The sequence below is a fragment of the Arctopsyche grandis genome, chromosome 13 (assembly GCF_051622035.1).
Source record: "Arctopsyche grandis isolate Sample6627 chromosome 13, ASM5162203v2, whole genome shotgun sequence".
In the NCBI taxonomy this organism is placed as follows: domain Eukaryota; kingdom Metazoa; phylum Arthropoda; class Insecta; order Trichoptera; family Hydropsychidae; genus Arctopsyche; species Arctopsyche grandis.
The window spans coordinates 14,532,279-14,554,009 of NC_135367.1; the positions used below are offsets into that span (position 1 = coordinate 14,532,279).

The 21,731-nt window shown below is 33.4% G+C and overlaps 1 protein-coding gene across 2 annotated transcripts in view; it reads right to left on the reverse strand.

Annotated features, from left to right (window-relative positions):
* LOC143921252 (monocarboxylate transporter 9-like) overlaps window positions 1-21,270 on the reverse strand; it is a 56,318-nt gene extending 35,048 nt beyond the window's left edge. The window contains exons 1-2 of one of the 2 annotated variants that reach the window (XM_077444463.1): window positions 20,859-21,233; window positions 11,924-11,993 (exon numbers count right to left, since the gene is read on the reverse strand). The gene's annotated coding sequence lies outside the window, so the exon portion shown is untranslated. Of the gene's footprint in view, window positions 1-11,923; window positions 11,994-20,858 lie in introns of both variants that reach the window. The other variant, XM_077444462.1, reaches the window with a different exon arrangement.
* Between the last annotated feature and the right edge of the window lie 461 nt (window positions 21,271-21,731).

The following is a 21,731-nucleotide window of genomic DNA, read 5'->3' on the forward strand; positions in this document are numbered from 1 at the left end:
TAAGACCGCTACGCTACATTGGCGCTAAATTGATTACATAAAGCCAGCAGCATAGCTCGGTCGTTAAGCTTCTGCTGAGCGTCGAGAAGCGCCGGGTTCGATCCCATGAGCTGACCTCGATTGAAAATAATTTTTCTGAGTATATCAGTAGTGCTGCTGGTCAGACCTGGATATTTGTGACTCCAGGTCAATCGTTTCCAATCAAAATTTTTCAATTTATCTGATTTCATTGTTGAAACGGTACCAAACAAATTGGCAAACTATTCTTGTTTGTCAGCATTATTTGAATTTAATTTCAAATTTAATATTATAAATTAATATGTATGTATGTATATAGTACTAATGTACAAATCTGGCCATATGTATTGCATTGGGACAATCCTATAAATAGTCTTCAGCTTTGGATGGATGCTTTTCAAATGACAATAGACCACTCCATTAGTGTTCAAAACAAGAGAGCAAAAAAGCACGGTTCGAAAAACATCCATCAAACGCCGATCTTTGCCTGTAATACTTAGTAACATGGTTAAAAAAAAAATGACAAGATTTCTTTACGCTTCAGGTATAAACAAAGCAAAACACTATTTGAGCCGTTATAATTGAATGTGGTATAAAAGTCCACTTTTATTAATTTGGAGAAATTTCTCGCAAAACATTTAATATAATGTTTTGCGTTTATCAATATTCAAAAATACCGGTAACCTGTAGTAATACGTTTATTCTGCTTTTCCTAGATCCTGGACAAATCCAATTAATAGGATTGGTAACAATTTGTGTCAAAAGTCAAACAGAAATATTGTTTTTGGAACTGAAACGGCTCAATTGCTGTCGATCGTCGACTTTACTAATCTTTATTTAAAAATAAAATATGTATAAATTGTATTTTGAACATTTTGAATGGGTTTTTTAAGCATTTTTTCCTATTATGCTGTATACACAAGCATTATAAATACTAGCAGGAAAAATGATGCGTAAAATAGGGTTCTACGTGACGAGACAGAATGTTAAACGACAGAAAACGCAAATATCGGAAGGCAAAGATCGAAAATCGAAAGATCTTAAGTCGAAAGATCAAAAAAAAAGGGTGCATGGTAAACGGTACATACTCACTTAATTTGCGCGAGCAGGGTACAACAGGAATAAGAGGAACAGGCTTTTCCTCCCGTATTCTGCGCGCGCACATTAATACGGGAGGAAAAGCCTGTTCCTCTTGTTCCTGTTGTATCCTGCTCGCGCAAATTAAGTGAGTATGTACCGTTTACCATGCACCATTTTTTTTATCTTTCGACTTAAGATCTTTCGATTTTCGATCTTTGCCTTCCGATATTTGCGTTTTCTGTCGTTTAACATTCTGTCTCGTCACGGAGACCGGTAAAATAGATATCACTGGATCAGTAGCTATTAAAACATAACATACATACATATGTATGATGTACATACATATACATACATAGTGTGGAAATAACATATGAAAATAAAAATATTTTAAAAATCAAATGAATCCTAGTTAGCAACAACTATTATTACATAAAAAAATCGTAAAAATCTAGTATTGATTAATAGAATAGACTTTTCAGTACAGGAATATATCCAAAACACACAGATGAAAAAAATATTAAAAACAAAAAATAAATACAATTCTAATAAATAACGATTATGTACATAAGTATGAACAAACGTTCATTATACAGATACTGGATAAATATACACACAATAAAAACCGCAAAAGCAATAATGACATCATATGCATGTATGTAGGTACATATGTATGTAAATACATGTACTGGTACACATACATATGTTCAAAAGAAGACTACATTAAAGTGATTGAACCAAATGTAACGTAATCTTAGTGAATCATACTATCCATTATACATAGAGATATTATATATGGATGTGTAATACATAGAAAAAGTCACACACGTTTCCCAAATAAGAAAACAAACCCGTGAAACACGATCCGAGCGGCAAACAGCACGTAAGAAATTGCAACACGAGTCGACATCAATCGACCGAAGAGGAAGATGTCACCAACGAGTTAACAATGCAACTGGCACTCGACACTGCACCAGTAGCCACCAGAGACCGCAGTAATCCGATCTGCCTACTGTTAGATGCGATTGATTGCTCGATTTATACAACAAACGAACAATGTCATAATTCATAATCGATCGCAGTAACGAGCTTGAAAATAGCTCACGTTGACATTCATAATGCAAAGTCACCGTCCTAATGAAGGCGGAAACTTTTGCTCTACTATTGTATTATAATTCATGAACGAACAAATATGGGTACGTGTCGTAATCAAAGCACTGAAACCGTACATGTGTACGCTTCTACGCACATTTGTCCGATGTAATAAGCGCGGCCGGCTCGCTGAAAAATTCATGCAGATTCGACTTGGACCGGGTTCAAATGAAAAAAAAAACCATTTCGATTTTGCCAAAATGTCAAACGTCACATTCAAATACGCTGACAAAAAGCGTAGACATTGAAAAAATACGAATAAACTGGTTCAAATACTGCCACTGATTACACTGAGCAACAAAAAAAAAATTACCGGAGCAAAGACTAATCAATCTACACCAAGTTTGACCCATTAAATTCGAATATGACAATGATATTTTTGGCTCCTTCTCGTTTATGAGAAATAAACGTTTAAAATACAATTTTTTTATATTATCTAATATGTACATATGTATTATATATACTATCGAAAGAGACTTTATTTGTTTGGTTCGTAGAATTCGTGACATTCAATTTAATAAAAAAACAAATGAATATTCAAATAAATAAAATGTTTACTATTAGATTGGCCATATTTCAGCGGTTTATATTACAAATACCGAGCGAAGCCGGGTAAAAACACTAGTATTTCATAATATGTAAAATTATTTTATGTTATTATAATATATTTTGTTATTATTTATAATTTGTAAATTATTTTATAATTTATATTTTATAATGTGTAAATGTACGAGATCTTTACAATCCTCGCATACTCCGTTCTGTGTTCATGTGTTCATGAAAACAATAAGGAACAAAAGTAATGGGTAAATCACTCGTAAATCAGCACCATTGTGGATGCTGTGAGCGTGCGAGCATCTAGCCAGTGCATGGCATGCTTTTGACAATTGGCTTATTTACATATGTACATATGTATTATATTATATTCACCATAACATTTTAACAATTTTTCAAAATATTATATACTAGTTGTTTTACCCGGCATCGCTCAGTATTTGTAATATAAACAGCTTAAACATGGCGAATCTAATAGTAAATATTCATTTGTTTTTTTTATTACATTTATTTGAATCGAAAAAAAATAATACTCAACCATATTGAATCGTCGTCATAGAAACTTTGGTTTTTTTTGCAATTAACAACGAACCTTACATACATACATACAAAGTCTCTTTCGAAATTATATATTAGATATTTCATACTTTGCAAGTAATAATTGTTCAGATATCAATGAAGAAAGGATGCTAAAGCATGTACATAATTATTGGTAATCACACACTTCCCGTAAATTTTAGCGGTATCGGACAATAATTAGATAATCTTAAATAAATTGAAGGCAATATTCTGCCTTTATTTTTAGTCAAAACCATAGTTGTATTTTAGTTTTATGTACATACATAACATACATATGTGTATTTAAGATTATTTATTAATGAAAATAACAGGAATGAACACGAGAAAATAAATAGTTTATGTGGTCTTATATTTTTCTGAGGAACAAATTTTCTTGAAAAAGTATTTTTGGTGTTGATTTCAAATAGTAATGAAATTGTTGACAGGATTTCATAAAATTTACTTTGGTAATTAGCATTGCTTCGAGAACTGCGACTTGCAACTGTGTTTCGCTTGTCCACAACTTATTCATATGAGAAAAGACCCTTTTTATAGGTGCATTAATGCCGGGCAGACATAAAAATTGCTACCGTGGGTTGCTCTCTTTTTGAAAACGGGATATTTCGGCGTCTCGAAGCTGTGCTTGGGGACAACGGGATACGCTACCTAAAAACGGGACAGTCCCGATGAAAATGGGACGTATAGTCACGTTATGTACATATACATATAATATCAGCGTGTACTCTCAACACAAAGAGAGATCATTGGTCGTTGGATCGCGAGACCTTATTGGTTGTTGTATACGGTTTTTTCATTCGGCGAGGCCTATTTGGCGCGAATCGGGTGATCAGCGCTAGTAAGCCAGCGGTCGACGAGCAGCAATCTCCTAATCTCTACGATACAATAATATTATAAAAATTTAATTTTCTACATGCAGTTTACCAAATGATGATAAAAAAGCGATCAAATGTAAACAATAAAACAACAGACGCAAAAAACAGTACAATAAACATTCAAATAAGATAAGCAAAATGGCTATATTAAGAGCTTACATATGTATGTACATATGTACGTTTCTACATTGTTCAATGTGTCAAAAGCGGTATGTATAATACACGGCGTCGCGTAGCGACGTATATGAGAGAAAAGCGGTGGAAATTTCCTTTTCATGTTAGTCCGCTATTTTCGGATGCCGGAAAAAGAAAAGAAAACGCCAGAGACTGCATTGCGGAAAATTAACCGAGTGATAACGTCGACAGCCAGAATAATAATTCAAGCGAAAATCTCAAAAAAAAAAGTAGTGGCATCTTTCGTCGGATCAATGTGCAAAGTCGATTAGTGTAATTAAATAATTGAATAATGGGACCGTGGAAAACGACAATTAACGGCACTCAAAGAAAAACCCACGAGTCCTTTGAACAATTGGATTACATCAATTGATTCCTTGTCAATTGGAAGATGTACCGTTCGAAATATTGTAGTAAAGACGGTCCAAGCCGTTGACAAAAAAATTAGACAATTCGATTACTTGACGAATGTATAATTTTATTGATATAAATTAACGACTTGAGAAATTACATCTTTGAAATGATATTTCATCAGAAATTTAGTTGTTATAACCAGAACCAAAAAAAATTAAATCTCACTTTATAAATGGCTCTACTGTGAAATTGCCGACACGAGCTGTATTTGTCACTGTGAAAGTGATAAAATTTTCAACGTGAAAATTCTCTCTACTTAATTGCCAACCACTAATCATTTTCTGTGTTATGAAATATAATAATACGTAGATATAAGAAGTCGGATCCATCCAAATATATACATATGTACATACTAGGGAATAACTAAATTCCCGGGAATTTAATGAATGTTCGGAGAATTCTTATCCCGAATACCGGGAAAATATTTTAATCAAATGTTCTTTGTTATGATAAAGGCGAATGTCTATCCTACGAACTAAGTATTATGAAATTAGATTATCCTTTTTGTATTGACGTTTCCATAATGGAAGAAACTCTTTTAGATTGTGATGAAAATGAGACAATTGTGTTTGACAATGAATAAAGAATTCATATGGGGGTAATCAAAGACAAATCTATAAAACAACATAAATAAAAGTAGCCTCGACATTAAAAATAATAAGTAAATGGAGAAAAAACAGAAAGTTAAAAAAAATGTTTTCGTCCCTTTAAACTATGAAACCAGTATCGACTTAAAGTGTTTTCCAATGTTGCAAATTTTTCTGCAAAATCTAGAAAAAATCTTTTGGATTCTTATTTAAATATGTTAGTATTTAGTATAAATATGTAAGCTATTTCAAGTAAATTAACTTTCATAATTATATATTTTCCAGTTAATAGATACGTATCTTACATATATTGTTTACTTATCTAATATATAATTTCGAAAGAGACTGTATGTAACTATGTAAGGTTTGTTGGGAACATCGAAAACAAATCAAAGTTTCTATGACGATCGTTGAATATTATTTTTTTTTTCGATTCAAATAAATTTAATAAAAAAACAAATGAATATTTACTATTAGATTAACCACGTTTAAACGGTTTAAACTACAAATTATATTACAAATACGGAGCATAGCCGGGTAAAACCACTAGTTTATAATATTTATATAAATAAAAAATAAATTAAATTAAAAAATAATCTATGTATGTACATCATATGTCCTGGGATTCCAGGAATTCCGGGAACGATTCCGAAAAAAAAAGTCCGGAAAATCAGAAACCCTAATACACACTTACATATGTCCATAGATGAAATAGTCATTAAATTCATAAAATTACCGTTCATTAAATTACATTCACACAATAGAATCTTTATTGAGAGTTTTGTCATTTATTTTACATATACATACATACATATATACAAATTTACCCCAATACGTCATGTACAAAAGAATCTCTGTTAGGTTTCGATGTTGATTGTAGGCAATTCGCCTATATATATATATATATATATATATATATATATATATATATATATATTTTTTTTTTTTTTTTTTTCCTATATTGGAGCTTTGATAAGTCTAAAAATAGATATTGATGAATATCAGTATCTGTTTGATGAAAATTTATGAAAATCTACGTTTGCGGGGCTGCGTCTACTTTTTTTACGGGGGTGTACATATAATTTTTTATAAGAGGCTTACTATATATGTTTGTTTGTTCGTGACAGTCAACTTAATAAAAAAAACAAACGAGTATTCAAATAAATTTATATAAAATAAAACTATACTTATGTTTACTATTAGATTAGTCATGTGTAAGCGGTATATATGTATTACAAATACCAAGCGAAACCGGGTAATAAAGCTAGTAATACATAAAATACCTGAAAATAAATTTTCCTCGATGAAGTTACAATGTATATAAAGAACTGTCATAAAGTACATATGTACATGTGTCTATAAATTTTACACTCGCATACTAAAAATCACACTAGCATACTAAAAAATAATATAAAAACTGTCAATGAAGAAATTTGCATATTCATTCATGCATACAACATTTTCAATGTTGTTCCAAATGATTTATAGTAGACATTATCACGCGAAAAAGAATTTTACTAGAAAAATTTTAACACCCAACATAAATGTTTCAAACATCAACAACATCCCCTAAAGTTCCACAGATTCGTAAATCATTCAAGCTTTTCGATCAAAGGTAATTTGAAGAACTCAAACACTCGAGATGCTATGGAGTCGATAGTATCTATCAACTCAAACCAAATGACCCAGTTTGATTATCCGAATAAATAAATTAACGAAATGAAATCGGAATCAAGACGTTAAACCATTGTGACACCAAATTCAGAAACAAGTTGGACAGTTCGGAGCGGTACTACATATATCCATATGTACGACATGTAGTTGACATGAAGTACATACATACATACATACATATGTATATACACATACTATTATACATACATATATTATGGGGGAAACGATATTCGCGAATTTTCAGCATACTGAGCAAAGCAAACATAATAACAGCGACCTCGTAAAGATAAATAACACGTACGCGAGAGAGGAATCCAGGTTATAGAGAGTTATGTGTGCATGTGTATGCTTGGATATTCACTCATTAAGTTTTCAATGTAATAAGTACATGTGTATGGATGTATGTATGTATGTACAAACATAGGCGGTTAAAAATTTTTATGGAACAAAAACACGAAACAATGAATATGTAAATAATATAATAGCCGATTTTATCTAACTAACATAATTTATGGACAATTCTATACAAAACATTTTTAAAATACATACTCTTGGTATGTGATATCAAAGTTGTCAACAATATAACAAGTAATCTAATATTGTACGCACATACATATTAGGTATATATGTATGTAAATAATGTAGAATTAATTTTCCTTACGGTTAAGTTCAAACTAATAGAGAAATTTCGTAAGCACGTCACGCTGAAAGGCTTTGAAAACTTCGAGTCGAAAGTTCTCAAATGTCCATGTTACTCGGAAAATTGCTCACTTTCGGCGCCGAACACAATTGAAAATTAATTAAACCAACCCAAACCGAAAACGAGTAAATCTTTGAAGCAAGCATAATAAAATATCTAACTTTGACAAGTATGCCCGAATCCACTCTAAGATAATTATTTTATTTTATTTTATAAACGCTGAATTTCAAAAAGCTGAAAAACTCGAAATCAACAAGACATCTAAGGGTTTAAACTTGTATGTGCATATGTATGTTAATTGTATTGTACATATGTAAATCATATTCAAGTAGTGGGTAGGATGGTTTACGCAAATTTGATGGAGGAACCGTTTATAAATTGAAATCAGATAAATTGGCAAACTCTGATAGGAATCGACTTGGAGTCACAAATATTTGACCAGCAGCATTAAAGATTATGCTCAGAATAAAATTTTCAATCAAGATCATCTCACGAGATCGAACCCGGCGCCCTCTCGGTGCTTAGCATAAACGCAAGGCATAAACACTGAGGCATGCTACTGACTTAAATTATCAAAATTAGATTTATAAATAAAATTTGACGCTATTAAAACCCTATTTCTTAATTTACACTTATTCATTTTTTAATATATTAGTTATTTGCAATCAACAATAACTATTATTTTTTATTGTACATATCCTACATATTTTATACAAAATATATACAAAAACGGTTGGATCACCTGACTTCTAGAGATCGGCGTGGCGTTTCCATTTCCCAAGAAAAAGGGTCGACTATTGTCAATTACTATTATCCTACAAAGCTAAAGAGCTAAAAAAAAGGTTAACAATGATGAGCCTTTTAGGGCAAAAGCATCCTGACCGCCTTTCCTTGGTAATAAGGTTTCACAGCATTGATGTCACGCTGCGAGTGACGTCCAAGTTAAGGTCTGTTCATACCTAGTCGGCACAGCAGGTAGCGACCAAAAATCCACTCACTAATACCCATTAAGAGTTTTCACTACGTGACGGTACAGTCGGTAACTAATCACCGAGAGTGGCACCCCTCAATACAACGCTATACATTTTGAGGGAGCGCGTCGGTTGCTCATGCATTAAAATCCCTATGACAGACCGAACGCAAGCAGCCGATCTCAATGGTCGGGTGACTTTATGACTCGGACAATCGGTGTGTTGTCCGGTGTAGCATGCTCCATACAACTGAATACGTTTGATCTGGTCACGCAACACCTTAAGTCACCCACCAAGTTGCTCGCAAGTCACCCGGTGTGGCCGGGCTATAAGTAAGGCTATGCCATAAAGAGAGATTTCCACGGCACTCCACTGGTTCAAATACAAAACTAGCCCTATTCACATATGTCTAAATACTAGCCATATATCGAATGATTTAATAAGATTCAAAATATACATATGCACACTGTCGAACAGGCGATGAAGAAACAATGCGACGGCTTCGATTAGCTTTATTCAGCCTGCACCGTATCTAACAACAATTCAGCGAAGCATAGTTCCGATAAGCCAAAATGGTGAAATTCGTAAATATGCACATACGTATGTGGATGTTTTCAAATTCATACAACTCCTCCATCACAAATATGTCGATCATATCGATGTGCAGATAAGCGTGACAAAAGACACAAATATTAAATGTACGCGAGTATTTACTCGACACCTGTCAATGTTACACATATTACAGTCAAGAGATGCTTGCAAACTACTCGCAACCTTCAGCACTTGAAAGATGTACATATAAACCATATAAATGTCATATAAAACCATATAATTGAATTCTGCGGTTTTAAAACTATATACCTACATACATACATTTAGGTGCCATTTAAGTAAGCAATATTAAACTCATCAAAATCCATTATTTCCATTAATGGCTTACGATTAGTGCGAAGCGATAAGCGGAAAAGCGGCTTTTATTATTTCACGGTACAAAAAATTAAAAGGTTTTTTGCTAACGTTTTCACTTCATAACCGAACACGTTCTTTGGCACGAAACTAAATGACATTGCTTTCGAGATGCCACACGAAAATAACCGCAGACATCAATTTTAAGGTCTTACGCATATCCACACTTTTTTGTCACACACAAGTAAACAATAACAAGCAGAAAAACGTCATTCTGAACAGGTATAGAAATTTCAAAAAAAGTCCCACGTTCATCATTCCATTGTAACAAATACAAATTAGTGGCTCACAATGATAAATATTCATACAACAACTACTATATACATAAAGAACTCCATGAAATAATTGTCACAATTAAGAATTTTTAGTTTCGGTACACATGACAACAACTATGAAGCGTTTGGAGCAGATAAATATTTGCAATTTTCTTAGATATGTATTTTCTTAAATATTAATTCCGCATGGCATGGCCGCATCCCGAGCAATAGAAATAGAAAGATTTCCAAAAACCGCCCCTGGACTATAATGATAGATTTATTATAGCCAGCAACATATCTCATGGTTAGCTAACAACCGAGCAGTCACGGGTTCGAGTCCTGATCCAGTGTTACTAAACATACCTCGGATATATATACATATGTATGTATGAATGTATGTGAGTCCAAGTCGATCAATTCTTATCAGAGTTTTCCAATAATTTAATTTAAAATTTACTATTATAAATTTATATATGGTACTTACATTTATACAAATTTGGCCGTAGGAATATAGCCTTGGGTCAATCCCGTAATGACACCATGGTAAATATAATTTAAAAAAAATAAATAAACGACAGTCGATCCGCTGTAGGAAGACACAGGAAAAATGCACACACTGTCCCTTATACCGCCTCTCGACCAATAGCATTTCGTGCAGACAATAGAACACTGTACGTACGAAATGCTATTTGTCGAGATGGGGTGTAAGGGACAGCGTGCGCGTTTTATTGTAAATAAATTATACCAGCACCTACCATTCTCAAAATTTGTATTATATTTTACCACAGTGAAATATTATGTAATAAAGATATATATATATATATATATATATATATATATATATATATATATATATATATATATATATATATATTATGTATGTACTTCGATCGCTTTGAATTTGAAATTATATGTAGGAGTAAATGAAGAAAGTTATATTAAATTTATTTCATATATTTAAATGAAAAGTCTATTGTTAGATCTGAGACAGTTCAAGGACCAAAATTGAAACGTCGGAATATGGCGGAACACTTGAAAAGTTCATCAAATCTACAGACGATACTTGAAACTTTCCATTGAGTTGTTATTAGGGTATATTAAACACTCACTTTCTCGGAGTTCAAAATTTATATTAAGTTAATAAAATTCATTATTAGAAAAGTCATAAATGTATCTGCCGAATATTAAGCCTTTTGAGAGTTCAAATCAAGTATAAAATCGTAAATTGAAAAGCCACAAGTACACACAGTGTTCTTATATCTTTACAATAAAATACCATGATAGCGTGGTTCACAAAACGATAACCACATTTTAGAGTATTCACCCACATTTTAGACTATTCTATTAAAGGTTCGCCGAACCTTTTTTTTTTTTGCACCTAATTTTTCAATCATAGCTTTGTAAATAGAGCCAAACCGCCCCGATTCCTGGAAAAAGCACGCTCTCTAAATTTATGACGAAACGACTTGCCACGTGAGATATGATTGAAAAATTGACCGTGAAGATGGAAAAATTGACCAACAGATACTACGGCTACATTTAAATTTTCAACAACTAAAGAATTCTCAATAAATCGTTTCAAGCAAACTTAAGTGGACCACTTATACTCAAATAAGTTACATATAAAATAATGGTTTGTAGGAATAATTTATGCAGCCTGTAACATACATATATATGTACATAGAAGATCGTTTACGAAAGAATAGGATCGACCACTAAAAATAACATTGTATGAGTCAAAAACTGCATCCTACAACTACATACATATGTATGTATATACATATGTAAGTTTGATCGAGATACTGTCACTGTACATACATATGTCATACTGAATCAAATATATCCCATCCGTAAACAAAACGACACAAAGAAGAACAAACAAGACTAACCGATGAAAATGGCATCGCTTTGAAAGACCAAGAAATACCTGGAGCTGTGGAATGTAGTTGATCACATGATTGTGGATATTGGTCACGGTTGGCTTGGTTGGTTGCACACTGCATGAAATAATAATTACCGGTAAATTAGTGCACTACACATACATTATATCAACACAACGCGAACATCATTAAATACATATTATAACCGGCGCAATATCAATTCATTTCATTTGGCAAAAGGAAAAAAATAATACAGGAAAAAGGTATACAGAATGATGACAACCTCTGAAACTCTGCCCAAGTACAAAACGACAATTGGAAGAAAATTGCAACTTTTGCAAAGTTGCAACCATTGCGGCAATACAGATCATCCTTTTGCAAAACCATGTTCAACTATAAATTACATATATGTATGTATGTAAAATAAAAAAAATGATAATACCGTAACGCCTGGAAAGGTTAGTAGACAAGCCCGGGTTGAGATCTGCCCAAGTTTCGTGCATGTCCACAGACACGCTGGAAGCTAATCCAGCCCTTTAAAGGTCTATACTAGCACAGCACGTTCCGGCAACAACACCTAACTAGCAGTACGAAAAGTATTCTTTGGTAGATTTCGTATAAACACATTCATGTCTAACGTGGCGTAGACGGAACAGCAAGTAGCAGTAGTAGACGACAAAATATATTCATACTATACAGCAGTACATGTCACCTTAACCTATCAAGCAAACCCGGTTTTCTTTGGCCATTGTGAAAAAATTCACGCAGTGATTACACAGTTTGATAATTACATCCATTGAACGAGACATTTTAAAACATCTCGATATGGAAGAATTGATTACAAATTTTGCATCAGCAAAAGCCAGAACAGCTTTTATTTGATTTTTTAACGTATTTGTACATATTTTTAAAAATATTGTAACGTGGGAACACGAGAAAGAGAGAGTATCCGCTGTCTAAGTGAATTCGGGGGTGAACAATGGAGACCCTCCCCCCCCCCCCCCCCGAGACGGGACTAAGTAAGTGCCCGCTAGAATTCTCAGAACCCGGGCGAGAGCGTGAGACTCACTTAAAACTGTACGTGCCTAGACAATAGATACATAAATTGATCGGGGAAGCTGTGGTGAGCAACTTGTCCTTTATAAGGAGGTACACGGTAGATCAATTATTCTGAAGTGAGCGGTGGTTACGTGTGGACCTCCGGAATCGTTGAATAAATGCTGTGAACCGACTTTGACCTTTCATTTGGATCCTGTTCCACAATAACACGTTCCTTTTGCAAATTTATATTCATAATATATTCATTTTTATTTATAGTATATATATTGAACATAAAAAGGGCCTATTTAAAAAAAATGTAAATTAAATTTTGTTTTTTATGAAAGATTTTCTTCACCAATAAAGTTCAACAATTTAAAAATAATTTATTGGTTATGTACATGCCATCTTTCGTTTATAAAAATACTAAAACGTGACAAATATTTCACTCTGTAAGTTTACAGGTGAAACGGCGAACGTACATAATAAAACATACATTCGGGGAGAAAGATGTGGCAGAATAAAACGTACGATTTGCGCAAAACGACTCCAGGTAGGAAATAAATCATCGACAAATGGCGACAAATTTAAATTTGTCACGAGTTATTATGACATATTACATACAGTTAAGGGAAATTGCACGAAGCACATCCTGAGAGGGTTGTTGTTACGTGAGAGCGTACATTACACGTTGTTATGCTAAAAAATGATACACGAGTCGACACGAATCCACTTCGTATATTACAGAGTACTTACTGTAATATGTGAGAAAAATAAATAAAATCTTGATAACCCTAATGTACCCAAGGATCTATCTATGTATGTGTATGTGAGTTACGGACTTGTTTTTCGCAACTAAAGTCACTTTTTTGCCGGGTTTCCTATTCCAGGAGATAAAAAGGTTTCCCTTTACATTTTATAGCAGCAGCAGTTATCCTTTTATACGTACAAAGTAAGTTCAAAGTTCGCCAAGATTATGCCCATAGCAGGCTTTCGTCCTAGGAATATTTCAAAAATCGTTTGAACCTTGTACGATACAAAAGAGTAATAAAAAGTAATAACGTGAATGTGTACTACCGACTTTGTCTAATATGCATAATTTATTATATATAGGTACATACATTTGTACCTTTTGTAGTGAAATCGACTTTAATAAGCAAAAACTGTATAATACTATGTATGTACATACATACATATGCTAGGGAATAAAATTTACTGTACATTTTTACCAATAACCGGTTTACTGGTAAATTACCAGATTACCGGATTTTTATACTAAATATATTTAATACAAAACATTATTTATTATACACTAAGATATGGCCTAAGAAAAGGTATAAGTCATAATGAATTCTTTATGAATTAATATTTTATAAAACACTAAAAACAATATTTTTTATTATTCGTTTAAGAATATAACAGCGAAGAAAACATAATGTAGTATACACAATATCGTCCGATAGTTAGGATCTAATTTATTAAGTATTTTTTTCAGTTTTATTTAATTTCATCAAAAAAGTCATTTTCTTTCTCACAATTTCATTATTTTCTCTCATTTTCTTTATTTTTTCCAAACTGTCAAAATATCATTTCTTTTCCCAGACTGACTTTTTTTCCCTTAGTTTTATTTCTTAAAGTTAACGGAAGCCTTTCTTTTACTCACAACACACATTTAGTCGTAAGACTATCTTGTAAATCCGTTCTACATATATGTACATATGTAACTTCTTCTTATTTTTCATTATTGTATTTTTTTCTCCTGGATAAGAAGGTTCGTTGATTATTCCGCACAAAGCGATCTTGCACACGTCACTAAAATCTCGATCACGAAACATCTGGCACCCAAATATTGCATACATCAATAGCTACCCACGCGAACTACATATCATATTAAAAGGAACTCGAGTGCCAGATATTCCGCATTCGCGATTTTCGTGTGTGCGCGATCGCAATGTGCGAAATAATCCGTTTACCGAATGAAGCACTGGGTTGGACCAGTGTTGCCAGAAAATAAAATAATGGAGTGGAATGTGATAAAATGCAGCGAATGTTTTTTTGCTAATTTACCGGTAAAAGTAATAATTATACTATAGTACATACATACATACATACATATATGTAAGTTAGGTACACGTGTTATTTGCGTAAGATAAAGATCTTTAGATTTTATAAATTTTTACGCTACACTTGGAACCTTTCCTTTTAAAGTTCTAAATTTAAATCGAAATACATATAAAATAAAATAAATTAAAGAAAGAAGACTAGTGATATCTCGTTCTAGCAAAATATTTATTACTCATCAGCCGGGTTCTAAAAGAGTCAATGTCAAATTCAGGGCCAATTCGCCAGATGAGAAGATTAAAATAATCACAATTTATTAATTGAACATCTCATCACGAAACAGTATGTACATATGTGTGTGTATTCAAGCCGTGAGCATTGTAATTTGATCGAATGAAAAATGATGCAGACAAACATTTCTAAGATGTTTGTTATTTGGCACACAAAATAGTCATTGAAACAGCTACTTACATTGTAACATATATAGAAATTCAAAAACAACAAGAATCTCGTGCGAAAAACGAATGCCTTTTGAAATATGTACATATGTATGTACGTTCTTTCGAAAAGCCTTTTGTGAATCATCCCGTAATCCTTTTGAATATTTCATTTCCGAGAAACACTTTAAAATGGTGCTAATTAGACCGGACGCAATTGAAACGAACCAAAACCTTGTAAATTGAAATGTACATAAAATGAAAGGAGCAAGTTATATGATCGAGCGCTATTCGATGATTCGAAAAAGCCTTTGTCTATCCGACTTTGAAAGGTGCGCGGGCAACCAATTGGTTCACAGCAATTTGCCCGATTAATTATATTGCCGAGCCCAATCAAATCGGCAGTTTAACAGGCAAAATAATACGATGCAAAAATAAATCAATCGTACCAGCCGCAGCACAAAAGTTTTCCTTTTGTGCTGCACCGACGGAATAATTTATGTGAAGAAAACCAGACATATGCAGATAATCGATTTCGACCGACACGTGTACACTGTAAATACATACATATGGACAATGGAAACATGATTTTGTACTGAAACATCTAAAGGTCGGTGACTTCTTCTCAAAATGAAACTATGTACATATATTCAAGTCAACAAACTATGTATGTTTTTTCGGTGCAGGGCTCTTCGTTTCTTTTCTTGAAATCCAGATACGTAGCGCTCCCTCTCGTGAAAAATACAAAATTTTCGTACCCTTTCGTAAATAAATATTAAATTAAATATATTTAAATTAATTTAAAGTATTTGAAAAAAAATCCGACCGCGTGCGGATCGAACACAGGACCGACACATTTATTTTAATGTTTTTTATTTAACAACTTAATATGCCAACACCCATGCGATGATATTTCATCGGCTACAACACTAAGTTCATTAATAATTGCCGAAAATAATATTCCGATTTTGCCAATATTGATTGACTATGTATTATAAAAGACAAAAAAAATAAATGATGAATTTATAACTCTTGTGAATCACAATTGTTGACTACAAGTAAAACGCCTTACATTTCAATTCTGGCAAAGACATCTATCTGTATAATTTAAAACAATTAAAACTATTATTGTGTTTTCAACAAGTTCAGTGCACTAATATTACTTCAAAATAAATGATTCCAGACTATAATAAATTCGAGAGTTTTATTGATTTTATTTTATTTTATTTATATATTTATACCAGAAAGGCCTAACAGGTAAACTCGATGCGCCTTCCTGGCCAGTTACAATTACTCATACACAGTGGTGTCGCTCCAATTTTGGAACAACGGGTTTCCAATTTTTTTTTCAATATGTATGTATATATAGGTGATTTTAAAAATTCAACAGTGAAAAAGTCGAAAATGTCATTGGCGTGCGGTAAAACTCTCTCTCCCCCCGTCTTACATACTCACTTAATTTGCGCGAGCAGGATACAACAGGAACAAGAGGGACAGGCTTTTCCTCCCGTATCCTGCGCGCACACATTAAAGAAGGCTGTATGACAAAAAGAGAAATAATTTCACCGCATGCCACTCATATATATTATATATACATAGTACCGTTTACCATGCACCCTTTTTTTATCTTTCGAATTAAGATCTTTGCCTTCCGATATTTGCTTTTTCGACCTTTTAAATTTCGGTGCCATGAGGTAGACCCATGATTCCATGTATTGAACTCAATTGTCATATAATTGTGTTTGGCCAGGAAGGCGCATTGGGTTCACCTGTTAGGCCTTCCTGGTATAAATTAAATAAAAATAAAAATTATTAAGGAACTTAGCGAACATATTAAATAAATCAGTAATGATTAATTCAAGAAATCCTGACTTGTAATACACAAAGATACTATTTTTCAAACACTGGCCCATTGAGCTCATACTCTATCCAAGGCTTTTACAAACATACGAAAAAAAATTCGATGGGGGCGTACGCTTTCTTTTAATTTAACATATTTAATAAGAACTATGTATATATTTTTTTTGATATTATTTTCTTAAAAATATATTAAACCCATGTTTTACATAATGTTTTTTAAGTACAATTCATCTATAATGCCCTACACCATTAAATTAAGAGTAAGCCCTTCCTTGAGTATTATATGTGTAATATCTTATTTTCGCTTAAGAAATTCTTATTGAAAATAAAAAATAAAATTACAGAGGTGCAAATTTTTCCTTTTGCCCCAGGTGACAGATGTGTAATCCCGGCTCTGTTATGTATAAAATATAATACAATAAAATAAATCAAAATCATGGTTTCAAAATTATCGAGCGCTCCCATTCGTGAAAATTTCCATTACTAGTCCTGCTTCGGTGTAATATAATAATTCATTCAGATACTTCAAGAGTAAATCCAGTTGTTAATCCCAAAGTCGCGCGTCATTATTATACTAATCTCGTGTTACAAAGGGTTCAGGGATATCTTCGACCTGTTTAAATCCTCAACCCATTCAACCGTTGAGCATACAACGTAAAATTATATTATAGTGTACCGAATTGGAGACAAAATATCTACCTATGTACATATGTAAACAGTTGTAAATATGATGATGACTGTGACTAAAATACTAACATAAGTTTGATAGTATCGTCGTAATTTTAGTCATAGTTCTGGCCAAACTCTATTGCAAATTATTGACAGCTAACCCCCTTATATTGGTAAAGTATCAAAGCCAACGGAAGAGTACAAGTGGTTCAAAATTAGCTTATAAATTTTAAGGCGCCGGGTTCGATCCCATGAGCTGACCTCGATTGAAAAGAGTATATCTGTAGTGCTGCTGGTCAGACCTGGATATTTGTGACTCTAGGTCGATCGTTTCCTATCAGAGTTTGCCAATTTTCTCTGATTTCATTGTTGAAACGGTTCCCGATTAAAAATTGACTAAAAACTTTCCTACCTACTATGTCACCACTATTTGAGAATGATTAATGTACAATAAAATTGATGTACAATTCATAGATGTCTCGTTAATTTGCGAGTTTTCAGTGTCTCGTAATTCAGCGACTTAAACATGTGTAATAAAAATGCTGTATTGTTTATAATTGGTCAGGAAGACGCATTGGGGGTTTACCTGTAAGGCCTTCCTGGTATAAAAATGTAAGAAACAAATGTACCTGATATTCACGCCACCGAATGTGTATAATTTTTCTTTTTCAAACTAATTTTGTATTAAAGGTTCTTTTCTACCTGATAATACTTGGATATATTCATTGAAACCAATGGCGTGCCGTGGAAATCTTCCTGTTATTATCGCACAGCCTCACTTATAGCAGGATACAAGGGGATGAGGTGACGTCATTCCGAGTTCCTTTGTATCCTGCTCGCGCACACGTAAGTAGGGCTGTGCGATAAAAACAGAGAGATTTCCAAGGCACGCCGCAACTGATTGAAACCATAGCAATCATAAAACCCCACAAATAACCTATAGATCAAAAATAATACAGTCGTTGCATATACGTACATACATAATGTAGTAGAAAAGCATCGCGTAATCTTCAAGCACCTGATCCGAGCGTTAAGGAGACAAATACGAACAAAGTGGGGAATTCAAGCGACTTAGAGTAAAGAAGAAAGGATTTAAGGTCTTCTGGGTTGGGGTAGACTGTGACCTAAATAGAACTGACGCACATTGGGGGTAAAGGGTGTCGTTGTCCTAAATATATGTATGTCAGCGTTTGCCACATCACATGGAACCTGTCCTCTATGCTCTTAATTGGTCGTACATACACATCTCGTGGCCAGAATTGCCACTCTCAGTCATTATTGAAGGGTCCAATTCCAGCGAGATTGCGCAACGACAATGGATTGATAGAAAATTAAAATTTGTATCTGTGACAATAACGAGAACACGTCACGAACGAATCGTTTAACCTCTGCATTGCCAATACGTACGATGCACCAATGTTCGATGCCATTTATAACCATTACCTTGTAACGTGTTTGTTGGGTCAACGCTATACAATGTTATGTATAATTTATAACATTAAATGTGCTTGTTTTTAAGGAAAAAAAAAACAAAGAATATACATTTTGTGCATATATAACTATCCATGTATGTATGGACATACGTGTACATTAAATGTTGATGTTTAATGAATTCATACAAGTTTATTTAATTTATTTTATAACAAGTGTATATACAAATACGTGTGTAGTGGCGTCGACCCCAGTATATGTATGTACTAAATATTATACGAGGAAATTTTCTTTGTCGATCAGATTTTTCACTTAAGGTTCGGCAATAAATCTTCCGTAACAATCCTTGGACAAGTTTTGTCGTAAATCAACGCATGCGATGTACAAAAACCTCAATTTTCTCAAGAAGTTTTTCTTTGTATACCTATACAGTCAAGACTATGCATGCATATACAGTTAAATCCTAGTATACATTATATAAATTAATCAGATATACATACATAATATGTAGTTCTACAAAAGTTCCAGTTGCTGTTATCAAAAAAGAAGTTAAATTTTGATAACAGCAACTTCGAGAGCCTTTTTTGTACAATGAAGTTTGATTTCACTGTGTATAAAGAATTCCGGCTGTTAAAAAATGCGTCATGTTGGTTGAATCCTTTTATGAATAATTAATATCCAAAAAGAAATTTATCGTATTGTTATTATAATATAAAAATTATTAATAATAATATTTTAAGTGCTCATTATTCATGCATTACAAATTCATTCGATCTCCCTATAATATCATCAGTGAAGCATCATACATAAATTTTAATGACATTTTTTTTTTTAAATAATCCAAATACAGATCATTTCATATTAAAATCAACTACTCAAAATAAATGCAAGCAAACGTCATAATTCGTGATATGTTTCTTTTTCAATTGAATAATAGTGTATTAATCGCGAATGATTGGATTACTTGTTTGATTTTACCTAATATAAACATTGCACAATGTTTTAACCAATTTCCAAGCAACGAATTAAGTTAATTCGTTGGTAGGTTAAGACCTTCATACATATGTAATTGATATACAGCAATTCAATTTCGACCAAAACTATCAATGAAAATCCGACCAACCACACAAAAATAACGTGAATAAAAATGGTAACAACAATAAAGCACAATGTAACTACAACTATTGAATCGTTTTGTACAGATTTCGACATCGTTACAAAATATGATTCACGGAATAAACACACGCATACGATACCAGAAGGAACAAAGAACGAGCTCCGCAGACATACAGAACAGCTGATCGCAAAACGGCACTCCTCGAACGTCACACAATGCGTGCGATCTGTCACACGCGAAACGTCAAATTGATTTATTTGAAAAAAATATTCATTTGTTTCAAACCGAAATTCATTCAGGCCGTAACATCACACAACACGTGCATTCAATTCGACATGGAAAAAAATATATAAATTAACAGAAACTCACCGTAAAAACAGACAAAGCACTGAAGCGATGCTAGAAAACGATCCCGACCATTTCGGGAACAAAAATATCACAGAATCGACCGAACACTATGAAGCGTATCTCGCGTATTTAAAGGGGGGAGGGACTAGTACTAGAATGAAAATTTCGCTATATTATACGAGGCTGAAAACCGCGATGTACTACGAACGCGAATTTTGCAGGGTATATTTTCTGATTTCGGTTGAACGTTTCGTACACGGCACGAGGTGCTCTCGTGCTCTGGTCGGTTCGAAATGGCGCTGGGAATCGAGGATACGTTCAGAACAAAATGGCGTATAGCGAACGACGCGCGTTACGGCCGTCAAATGCAGCGCGAGAGTGAGTTCGGTTGCCAGTGGAAAAGCAAGCGCCAAACTCGCCTCTATGCCGCACTGGCTGGGTTCTGCAAAGCGGTCCGCTCACGCTGCGCATTTCTGCCGACCACCGCACTGCGCTAAAATCGTCGAATATGTATGTTGTTTGTCGAAGGTCAAAAGCTACACTTTATGAACGCTCCCGGTGGATTTCAACATTGACATTTATCGTGACGGACGTGTGACAGATATCGGATATACATATTGTACTAAATATATGCAACCATCGATCTAGTATATGATTTTGAGAAATATAATACGATACATGCAGGACTGGAAAAAAGTTTTGACTCCAAAAAATCTGAATAATACATGAGATAAATACAATATAAAAAGTGTTCGAGGAAACTCGTTGTCCGTTGGGATTTGTGCAATGTTTTGTTAGACTCATCATGAAATTCTATAAAATAAAAAGCAAAACTTTTATTATAATAAGAAACAAGGGGGTCGTCTCTCGTATATTAACCTCAGGTATCTATGT